Source organism: Schistocerca gregaria, unplaced genomic scaffold (genome assembly GCF_023897955.1).
Source record: "Schistocerca gregaria isolate iqSchGreg1 unplaced genomic scaffold, iqSchGreg1.2 ptg000865l, whole genome shotgun sequence".
In the NCBI taxonomy this organism is placed as follows: Eukaryota; Metazoa; Arthropoda; class Insecta; order Orthoptera; family Acrididae; genus Schistocerca; species Schistocerca gregaria.
The window spans coordinates 15,001-22,500 of NW_026062227.1; the positions used below are offsets into that span (position 1 = coordinate 15,001).

Here is a 7,500-nt window from a genome sequence, read left to right on the forward strand (position 1 = left end):
GCCCAGAACATCTAAGGGCATCACAGACCTGTTATTGCTCAATCTCGTGCGGCTAGAAGCCGCCTGTCCCTCTAAGAAGAAAAGTAATCGCTGACAGCACGAAGGATGTCACGCGACTAGTTAGCAGGCTAGAGTCTCGTTCGTTATCGGAATTAACCAGACAAATCGCTCCACCAACTAAGAACGGCCATGCACCACCACCCACCGAATCAAGAAAGAGCTATCAATCTGTCAATCCTTCCGGTGTCCGGGCCTGGTGAGGTTTCCCGTGTTGAGTCAAATTAAGCCGCAGGCTCCACTCCTGGTGGTGCCCTTCCGTCAATTCCTTTAAGTTTCAGCTTTGCAACCATACTTCCCCCGGAACCCAAAAGCTTTGGTTTCCCGGAGGCTGCCCGCCGAGTCATCGGAGGAACTGCGGCGGATCGCTGGCTGGCATCGTTTATGGTTAGAACTAGGGCGGTATCTGATCGCCTTCGAACCTCTAACTTTCGTTCTTGATTAATGAAAACATACTTGGCAAATGCTTTCGCTTCTGTTCGTCTTGCGACGATCCAAGAATTTCACCTCTAACGTCGCAATACGAATGCCCCCGCCTGTCCCTATTAATCATTACCTCGGGTTCCGAAAACCAACAAAATAGAACCGAGGTCCTATTCCATTATTCCATGCACACAGTATTCAGGCGGGCTTGCCTGCTTTAAGCACTCTAATTTGTTCAAAGTAAACGTGCCGGCCCACCGAGACACTCAACTAAGAGCACCCTGGTAGGATTTCAACGGGGTCCGCCTCGGGACGCGCAAGCACGCCTTCGGCTCGCCCCACCGGCAGGACGTCCCACGATACATGCCAGTTAAACACCGACGGGCGGTGAACCAACAGCGTGGGACACAAATCCAACTACGAGCTTTTTAACCGCAACAACTTTAATATACGCTATTGGAGCTGGAATTACCGCGGCTGCTGGCACCAGACTTGCCCTCCAATAGATACTCGTTAAAGGATTTAAAGTGTACTCATTCCGATTACGGGGCCTCGGATGAGTCCCGTATCGTTATTTTTCGTCACTACCTCCCCGTGCCGGGAGTGGGTAATTTGCGCGCCTGCTGCCTTCCTTGGATGTGGTAGCCGTTTCTCAGGCTCCCTCTCCGGAATCGAACCCTGATTCCCCGTTACCCGTTACAACCATGGTAGGCGCAGAACCTACCATCGACAGTTGATAAGGCAGACATTTGAAAGATGCGTCGCCGGTACGAGGACCGTGCGATCAGCCCAAAGTTATTCAGAGTCACCAAGGCAAACGGACCAGACGAGCCAATCCGATTGGTTTTGATCTAATAAAAGCGTCCCTTCCATCTCTGGTCGGGACTCTGTTTGCATGTATTAGCTCTAGAATTACCACAGTTATCCAAGTAACGTGGGTACGATCTAAGGAACCATAACTGATTTAATGAGCCATTCGCGGTTTCACCTTAATGCGGCTTGTACTGAGACATGCATGGCTTAATCTTTGAGACAAGCATATGACTACTGGCAGGATCAACCAGGGAGCTGCGTCAACGAGAGCTGAGCAGCCGGCCGCCCGGGAGTGTGTCCCGAGGGCCCGCGCGAACACGCAAGCGTCCGCTCAATTATTCTGCAAACAGGAGGAGGCTGAGCTCCCCTGCACGATACACCTCGAAACCCTCTCAGGTCCCGGCGGCGCGCAGCGCCGTCCTAAGTACTTGGTCGGGTTCGAGAGAGGCGCAATCGCCCGGAGATGGGCGAGTAGACGCTTTCAGTGCGAACACCCGTGCTCCCAACTGAGCTTGCCGCTGCCGACAGAGGCCCGGGAGCGTGCTGTCGTGGCATTGCCGGCGGGAAACAACACGCGCCACCTACGGTGACCGGCAGCTCCAACGCCAGCGCCACAGAAGGGCAAAGCCCCACTTGGGTGCAGAAGCGAACTCTCCCAGCACAGCGCACGCGCCAACACGTCCGCAGAGCTGCGATACAAACCACCTGCGAGAACCGCTGGGGGCGACCGAGCAGCAGACGGCGTCGCGACGCCGAGTGCCGGGCGGCGGCGCATCCTCAACGCACACAGTCCGCAATCGGACCAGCACACTGCAGATGTCCACCGCGCTTCGCACCGGGCTCGGCAGAACCCACTTTGGCCGCCTGGCGCCGCGCGCAGGGTGCGCCGGCGCATAGCTGGGACGCCAGCCGGGCCCGTCGGCCGGCGCTCCTGCCACTGGGCGCCCCCCACCAGCCGGCTGTAGTGCGTGCGCTCACGCAGCGCGCGGCCAGCACGCCGGGCGGCCCCCCCTCACCGGCCGGGGACTGTCCCGCCAAGCCACAGCCTCGTATCGCTTCATACCCACATGGCCAACTCAGGTTCGGGGGCATGGCGGGTACCGCCGAAACAACCGGTTCATAGATGTACCGATCGTCGCTATCACCGATGCACCTGCAGCGCGAACAACCGCTCAACAACTGATTTCCAGTTCATTTGCGGATCTTTGGCAGCAAACGTATACGTCAATCTACATTTGCGAAATCTACGATTCTGGCATGCCTGCATGTTATGTGTCACGACACGCTACATCAGCCCACATACACACTGCGGCATGTACACGAGAGAACACGTGGAAGATGGTCCGCGCACGTGTGCAATGTCCCTTGCGCGGTCGACTGTCAACCGGCCTCTGTAGCATGTCGCAGATGTGGAACGCGGTCCACCGTGCTATCATGTTGTGTGGGGCAATACGATTAAATAGGAAAACCCTCGTCGCTACATCAACAGACGGCTCACGCTGATTCCCGGCAGAGGGAGGAGGGGGGGGGGGGGCCAACATGCAATACTTTCGTCCGTACCTACCTACCACATGTCTGTACGGCGTACAACAGTGCAATCTCGCTGTAATGGGGAGACGAGACAAGTAGCATCGTGCACAACATATGGCCCTTATGATTCGCCATTGTAGGGCGCAGCCGGTGTACGGTCAAGCATGTGCCACATTATGTCACTCAGTACGTAACGACGGATGATCAGTGTGGGTTACGCGTACATCAGCGGACAGTCCACACAGGCCGTACCACAACGTACACTGACTGCATCGACAACCGAATGCAACTGAACAGCTGCAAGGCTCATTTCACAAACAAACGCCTGACCGACCAGCTTGGAAGGGCAGGAGGGGAGGGCGATATTCGTTCTGTAGCGGTACACCCTTCCAGTGGTTAGCGGGACTGTGTAGAAAGTACGCAACACTCGAAAGACCTTTATGTGAGGGTACGCACCATGGCATCATGGCGGGCTGAGGCGTATCGGTTTTGCGGCCGCCTCCCCCGCCCCCGCACAACCACCCCCTCTCCCTTGATCCTCTGGCGTGGGTGCTGCGATGGGTGCCGCCTCCGTGCGCGCGGGAGCGGCGGGGGCGGCGTCGGCGGCCGGGCGCGCAGTGTACTGCCGCACTACAGCATATCGCTTTGTCTGCCAGGCGGGCGTCGCGTGGAGGAGGCGGCGGCGGCGTCGCGTGGGTGCCGTGCGGCGCCTTGTTGGTCGGCGCCGGCGCCGCGTGGTAACGTAGCGCCCACCGCAGTGCGGTGAACTACAATACCTCCACACCATGGATGTGAAATAAAATATAATAACACATGATGCTCCGCAAGAAAATAGACTTGGGATAGGGTGTGTCGTTGGCAAGTCCCCGGGGCGGTTAGTGTGGGTGGTGATAAGTCCGTAGGAGGGGAGCCACCTGTGCGAATGTCGGTAAACTAGTTTCGCATGTGGCCCACAGACTGTGCCTCCATCTACAGGAATCTACCGAGACTAGGTCCGGCGCAGAACACGGCCACCTACTGGTCCGTCCCTCGGAAGATGACGCTGCTTCCGACGACGATACCGCCCTCTATGAGACGGCCGGCCGACTATGATGTCGATGTCGCCTACAGCGCCCGCTTGACGACCCAGAGTAAAACGCCTGCTGCACCCCCTCTTCACCGCAGGTGACGCAAATCGAGTCAAAAGTGGTGGACCGACGGTCACTCCAGCCGCACCTGTGAATGCGCCACCCCCACCGCCCGACTCGCAACTCGAGCGGATGTACGGCGGACTTTTCCCGCAATCGTACATTGCAGTCCACCCCTATATCTTCCACTTCATGAAGAGTTATCTCCCAAAAGCCAAAGTCCCGCTGTCCCAATACATGCTCTGGACGGCGGGCCGCGAGACGTGACGCTCGGTGGCAAAGAGTGCGCCGCTGAGGATATAGAGGGTCCGTCCCCCCGCACAGTGGTGACGGTGTGCGGGTAGTGTTTCCGACACCTCTTCCTGCGGTGGCAACTCTGGGGCAGAGTCGATACTCGCCCACTGGTGGAAGGTAAGCATTCTGCTTTACATCAGTACATAACTAATATTTCAGTCGTCTGACGTCCCTCCTTAGTAAATGATGCAGGACCACATACATAGATGATACATACTGTAAACTGGGGAGGACAGTGTGAACCGCACTCGACCCAGTCACCCTATCTCACAGTCCACTCTGTGTGTAACAAAGCGAAAGCACCAAAGCACTATCGTTCAACAACATCCATTTTATCCTCGCTGCCACAGGACACTATCCAAACAACGACAAGAGGAACGTCACGTCCACTAATAAGACAGAATGTCTCACATCACCCGCAAACAACGCAGCTCAAATCAGCCAGCAACACCCACAGTGGTCCACCCAGTATCAACACAGGACGCAACGCCACGCCACAACACAAAAGGTACAAGTAATAAAATACCCTTTGGCCACACCCCTTATAAAGGCATCGAACCAACCCACCACCTGACACCAGCCAAACGTACATCCTGATTTGACACATCTCTGGCAACCTAACCCACGTTGGCCCTTAACCTAACCCACGTTGGCCCTTAACCTAACCCACGTTGGCCCTTAACCTAACCCACGTTGGCCCTTAACCTAACCCACGTTGGCCCTTAACCTAACCCACGTTGGCCCTTAACCTAACCCACGTTGGCCCTTAACCTAACCCACGTTGGCCCTTAACCTAACCCACGTTGGCCCTTAACCTAACCCACGTTGGCCCCTAACCTAACCCACGTTGGCCCCTAACCTAACCCACGTTGGCCCCTAACCTAACCCACGTTGGCCCCTAACCTAACCCACGTTGGCCCCTAACCTAACCCACGTTGGCCCCTAACCTAACCCACGTTGGCCCCTAACCTAACCCACGTTGGCCCCTAACCTAACCCACGTTGGCCCCTAACCTAACCCACGTTGGCCCCTAACCTAACCCACGTTGGCCCCTAACCTAACCCACGTTGGCCCCTAACCTAACCCACGTTGGCCCCTAACCTAACCCACGTTGGCCCCTAACCTAACCCACGTTGGCCCCTAACCTAACCCACGTTGGCCCCTAACCTAACCCACGTTGGCCCCTAACCTAACCCACGTTGGCCCCTAACCTAACCCACGTTGGCCCCTAACCTAACCCACGTTGGCCCCTAACCTAACCCACGTTGGCCCCTAACCTAAGTTACGCTGCACCTTAACCTAAGTTACGCTGCACCTTAACCTAAGTTACGCTGCACCTTAACCTAAGTTACGCTGCACCTTAACCTAAGTTACGCTGCACCTTAACCTAAGTTACGCTGCACCTTAACCTAAGTTACGCTGCACCTTAACCTAAGTTACGCTGCACCTTAACCTAAGTTACGCTGCACCTTAACCTAACTTACGCTGCACCTTAACCTAACTTACACTGCACCTTAACCTAACTTACACTGCACCTTAACCTAACTTACACTGCACCTTAACCTAACTTACACTGCACCTTAACCTAACTTACACTGCACCTTAACCTAACTTACACTGCACCTTAACCTAACTTACACTGCACCTTAACCTAAGTTACACTGCACCTTAACCTAAGTTACACTGCACCTTAACCTAAGTTACACTGCACCTTAACCTAAGTTACACTGCACCTTAACCTAAGTTACACTGCACCTTAACCTAAGTTACACTGCACCTTAACCTAAGTTACACTGCACCTTAACCTAAGTTACACTGCACCTTAACCTAAGTTACACTGCACCTTAACCTAAGTTACACTGCACCTTAACCTAAGTTACACTGCACCTTAACCTAAGTTACACTGCACCTTAACCTAAGTTACACTGCACCTTAACCTAAGTTACACTGCACCTTAACCTAACTTACACTGCACCTTAACCTAACTTACACTGCACCTTAACCTAACTTACACTGCACCTTAACCTAACTTACACTGCACCTTAACCTAACTTACACTGCACCTTAACCTAACTTACACTGCACCTTAACTGTCACATGTAACGTCACAGGAATGTAGCTTTGCCTAACAGCAACCCTCTGAACATAGTTCACTGCTTGGATCCTCTGGTGTCATGTGTATTTCTTGATGCCATGGTGCGTACCCTCACATAAAGGTCTTTCGAGTGTTGCGTACTTTCTACACAGTCCCGCTAACCACTGGAAGGGTGTACCGCTACAGAACGAATATCGCCCTCCCCTCCTGCCCTTCCAAGCTGGTCGGTCAGGCGTTTGTTTGTGAAATGAGCCTTGCAGCTGTTCAGTTGCATTCGGTTGTCGATGCAGTCAGTGTACGTTGTGGTACGGCCTGTGTGGACTGTCCGCTGATGTACGCGTAACCCACACTGATCATCCGTCGTTACGTACTGAGTGACATAATGTGGCACATGCTTGACCGTACACCGGCTGCGCCCTACAATGGCGAATCATAAGGGCCATATGTTGTGCACGATGCTACTTGTCTCGTCTCCCCATTACAGCGAGATTGCACTGTTGTACGCCGTACAGACATGTGGTAAGTAGGTACGGACGAAAGTATTGCATGTTGGCCCCCCCCCCCCCCCTCCTCCCTCTGCCGGGAATCAGCGTGAGCCGTCTGTTGATGTAGCGACGAGGGTTTTCCTATTTAATCGTATTGCCCCACACAACATGATAGCACGGTGGACCGCGTTCCACATCTGCGACATGCTACAGAGGCCGGTTGACAGTCGACCGCGCAAGGGACATTGCACACGTGCGCGGACCATCTTCCACGTGTTCTCTCGTGTACATGCCGCAGTGTGTATGTGGGCTGATGTAGCGTGTCGTGACACATAACATGCAGGCATGCCAGAATCGTAGATTTCGCAAATGTAGATTGACGTATACGTTTGCTGCCAAAGATCCGCAAATGAACTGGAAATCAGTTGTTGAGCGGTTGTTCGCGCTGCAGGTGCATCGGTGATAGCGACGATCGGTACATCTGTGAACCGGTTGTTTCGGCGGTACCCGCCATGCCCCCGAACCTGAGTTGGCCATGTGGGTATGAAGCGATACGAGGCTGTGGCTTGGCGGGACAGTCCCCGGCCGGTGAGGGGGGGCCGCCCGGCGTGCTGGCCGCGCGCTGCGTGAGCGCACGCACTACAGCCGGCTGGTGGGGGGGCGCCCAGTGGCAGGA

The 7,500-nt window shown here is 54.9% G+C and overlaps 1 non-coding gene across 1 annotated transcript in view; it reads right to left on the reverse strand.

Moving 5' to 3' along the window:
* LOC126323674 (small subunit ribosomal RNA) overlaps nucleotides 1–1,547 on the reverse strand; it is a 1,893-nt gene extending 346 nt beyond the window's left edge. Inside the window, exon 1 of the ribosomal RNA XR_007559614.1 lies at nucleotides 1–1,547. This exon is cut by the window's left edge and continues 346 nt beyond it. This is a non-coding gene — a ribosomal RNA (small subunit ribosomal RNA).
* Nucleotides 1,548–7,500: the final 5,953 nt, after the last annotated feature.